The sequence below is a fragment of the Protobothrops mucrosquamatus genome, unplaced genomic scaffold (assembly GCF_001527695.2).
Source record: "Protobothrops mucrosquamatus isolate PMUCROS unplaced genomic scaffold, P.Mucros_1.0 scaffold982, whole genome shotgun sequence".
Classification (NCBI taxonomy): domain Eukaryota; kingdom Metazoa; phylum Chordata; class Lepidosauria; order Squamata; family Viperidae; genus Protobothrops; species Protobothrops mucrosquamatus.
The window spans coordinates 111,054-115,383 of NW_015387222.1; positions in this window are offsets into that span (position 1 = coordinate 111,054).

Here is a 4,330-nt window from a genome sequence, read left to right on the forward strand (position 1 = left end):
CCCTGGTAAGTGTTTGATTGTGAACGTAAACTGGTGGAAGTGTTGCGACCACCAGGCTTGTTTGGGGGTGAGTTTTCTGGGTGTTTTTAGGGCCTCCAAGTTCTTATGATCCATCCAGACCTGGAATGGGATTTTATTCCCTTCCAGGAAGTGCCGCCAGGTGAGGAGTGCCCATCTCACAGCGTACGCCTCCTTTTCCCACACCGCCCAATGTTGCTCCATGTCAGAGAGTTTTCTGGATGTGTAGGCACAGGGTTACAAGTGCCCCTTGTTGTTTTCCTGTAGTAATACTGCTCCTACTGCTACATCACTTGCATCACCTTGGATTATGAACGCCTTATCTGGGTCGGGGTGTTTTAAGACTGATTCAGCCAAAAAAAGCCTTTTTAGTCTCTCACATGCGGCTTGACATTCCATAGTCCAGGTTAGTACTGACTAGGTTTTACCAATCCTCCCCCTTTTGTCTTTAATACGTTCATGATAGGCAGGCTATCTGGGCGAAGGAAGGGATGAACTGGCGATAGAAGTTAGCGAACCCCAGGAAGCTTTGGAGCTGCTTTCTCGTGCGGGGTGGCACCCAGTCTAGCACTGCCTGGACCTTTTCAGGGTCCATCTCTATGCCTTAGGTTGATATGTGGTAGCCCAGATAATCAATTCTCTGTTTGTGAAACTCGCACTTTGACAGCTTTGCTCTCAGTTTTTTCAAAACTGCTCTGACTAATTTTACGTGCTCCTCCTTAGTCTCCAGGTAGACGAGGACCCCCTTGTACAGGTGCTCCCTCAATACATCATTGATCAGCTGCATGAAGACCGCGGGGGCTCCCTGCAGCCCAAATGGCAAGACCTTAAATTGGTAGTATCTCATAGAGCAGTTGAACGCGGTCTTCCACTCGTCCCCCTTTTTAATCCTAAAGCAATAGTAGGCTTCCCTTAGGTCCAGTTTTGTGAAGATTTTACCCTTCGATAGATGGGACAGCATGTCTTTCATGAGGGGGAGAGGGTACAGGTTGCTTTCGCTTATGGCGTTCAAGGCATGATAATCCATGCACATACGCAATGTGCCGTCTTTCTTTTCCTTGAACAGGACTGGGGTGGCTACCTTTTTTTGGGGAAGCTGGCTCAATGAAGCCCCTCTCCAAGTTCTTATCTACGAATTTTTTTATTTCTTGTTGCTCCTGAGGACTCATGGAGTACAATCTAGGCTTGGGGAGCTTTGCTCCTGGCTTTATTTCTATCGCACAGTCTGTGGGATGGTAGAGAATAGCTCGTCCGCCTGCTCTTCGCTGAAAACTTTGGCGAGGTCCCTGTACTCCTCGGGTATTTTGGGCAATGCTTTTTCCTCCCCCACTGCTGCCTTTTCCGAAGGGGAAACCTCGGGAGCTCCCTGGGGTGGTGATCCAGTTCGATCCCCTTTTGGGGACCTGAGTTCCACTGTCCTCCAGTCCACTCAGGGGTTCCATTTCGTTAGCCATGCCAACCCCAGTATTATTGGGCACTCCATGCCTGAGGTCACCACAAATGTTATAGTCTGCTTGTGGTCCCCCAGGGTGAGGTGTATAAGTAGTGTGGCTAGAGCGGCTGGCATTCCCCCTGCTATGGACCCATCTAATTGACTGAATGATATTGGTTTCTTCAGCCTCCTCACCAGAATGCCCAGGGTCCCCACCAGTGCTGGGCTAATAAGGCAACACATGCAGCCAGAGTCTAGTAGGGCTCTAATCTTTACAGCTTTGGGCATGGAGGGGGTTAGGATAGTCACTGTCCAAGTGAGGGGCATGATGGGTCCACTTACCAGGGGCTCGTCCTCTGAGTTGTCGTCTGACGAGTTGGATGCTTCCGCGGCGTAGACCTGGGTTCCCTTCCCCGTTGGGTGGAGGGGGGAACTCAATGGTCTTAGTGCCCTTCATGGCCAGTTCTCGCAGCTTGGCAGGTGACTTCCCTGACTTCTCGGCTAGTGTCCGGTCAGCCTTCTCCTGGGGGTTCCTCGAGCGGCATTCTGCAGTGTGATGCCCCTCTTTCCTGCACTTGAAGCAGCCGGTGGTCTTCTTGGCTGTGGGTTAAGATTTTACGGGCTCACATGACAGCTCAGGAGGTGATCGGTTCCATAGCTTCCCTTTGCAATGTCTCTTGAGCAGGTCAATCTTGGCTTCTTCTGCCAGTACCAATTGTGTAATCGGTGTGGGTCTCCCTAGGGAAGGCAGGCATCGTAGAGGTCATAATTCAGTCCATCCTTGAAATGGCTAAGCAGGATGTCTTCTGGCCAATTCAGCTTGCTATCAATGGCCCAGACCTCCTGGGTGTACTCGGCCACTGGGCATCTGCCTTGCTTCACCGTCTTAATCTTCTCACGGGTCTGCCAACAGGTCCTCGAATCATTGTCTAAGGAAGAACATGAAGTGGTTGAAGTTCTGGAGCTCTTGGGCATTGAAGTCATGCAGTCTACCACCCAGTCAGCTGCCACGCCATCCAGGGCCACCTGCACGATGCAGATCTGAGCCTTGTCAGTCGGGATGTCTTGGCCGTATTCTTCCATTTAGCTGAGGACTTGGGTTAGGAAGAACCCCAGGCGCCGTGGCTCTCCTTGAAACTTCATGTCCAGGTGGGAGCTTCTGGATGGATCGATGCCTCCATCATCTATGGTGTCATCCATCCTGATCAGCAGCTGCCATGCGGCAGGGTGTGGGGGCTGCTGCCCTGACGGCTGCGGTCTCGGTTGCTCCGCCTGACGTTCCTGGGGCTTTGGCTTCAGACGCCCCCTCGGTGTTTCTTTTGCTGCAGCCCATGGTAATAGTGCAAAGCTCAGGCTTTTCCTTTTTGAGGAAGGTCAGGGTTGATTTCATCAGGTCAATCGCCTTCTCCAGGATCCAGCTCGATTGCTCCCCATGATCGTCCTCATCCCTACTAGGGTGCAGAGATCTCTCCATCTCTTGCATCCATCCCAGTTGGTGGATGCCTCACCTCAGTGTCACCCTTCTCAGTTTCTTTTTCCATTCATCCTTCTTTCCTATGCCCATGGACCAGCGGGGCTTATGCTGCACGTCTCCACCACCTCTTCCTCCGAGGTGTAGGACATCTTAGAGCTGGACAGCTGGCAGGGTTCTGACTGAAGGGAGGGTTCCCCCTTCACGGTGGCTTCTTCCTTCTCCACACCGGTGTCCAACATGGTAGACTTTGCAGTCTCCCGGCAAGATCTGGTTGACTACTATTGCAGATCCTGTCTAATGTCAGGACCTGCTTCAATAGAGAAAAAAGAAAGGAAAAAATAAGGAAAGATGAAAAGAATTATTTAAAGAAGTAATTTCCAATCTTCATCACAAGTACAAACAAATGTAGTGTCAGGACCCACCTCAACACCTCATCCCAAGAAAGCAGAACTCGTGGAAGCAGCTCTTCCAAAACAAACTTTTATTAGGAGAAGCTGATAGCAGGCATACTAGACAGGATCTGAGGGTTTCCCACAAAGATCGATAGGTTAAAGTGTCCCCAAGCAAACTCCACCCCATAGTTCATCCAGATGGTTCAAACCGGCCAATCCCCAGGTGTTAAGTCCATCGTGGGAAAGGGGAGGTAACATCAGGCTGGCTCTGGTCATAGCAGTGATGTTTAGATGACTCTTTGCACCTTCTCTTGAGAGCGGAGAGATAAGCCAGTTGCCGGAGGTTGCATTCCTTTCTTCCTTCCCCTTTGCTAGCTGACAGTTTAGGGAGAAGAAAGTACAGAGAGAAATAGTGCAGGAAAGCAAAGTGTTACATTGTAGCGATAGAGGAAGCTAAGGCAATAAACCCATGATCCTTCTCCCCTCCCCTCTAAGAGTATGGCAGAACCCAGGGAGAGAAGAGAATGGAATTTGGGTCAGAGAAGAAGAGCAAGGGAAGTATGAAATATGAGAGGAGAGCAAGGGAAGTATGAAATCAGATAGATGTGGGTTCTGACAGGTGGCTTTGTCATTGATGGACTGAAAATACTGTGGAATTGTCGTCAATATTGCAATGAACAGTTATGCATGCTCCCTAGCATTGTTAAAAGTGAACTGCAATTCAAGAAGGCCAGCTTTTATCATGAGGCCAGTTCAAAGCTAAAGCACATTTCTAGAATTACTTCTCTACCCGTTGATTGCCACGCTCCAGAATATTTGCTGTCTTGCTTAGAAATACTAAGTTAATGACCAATACACCACAATTACTCTTTTTTATACTCCACTGAAATCATCTTCTAATATTACAGAGAAAATTAGTTGATGCTTATAGGCAATATACTCAGTTTAAATATCCCACATTCAAATAGCTGGAAAGAAGAAACTGATGATGATCAGTTGATGAAAGTATTTCAA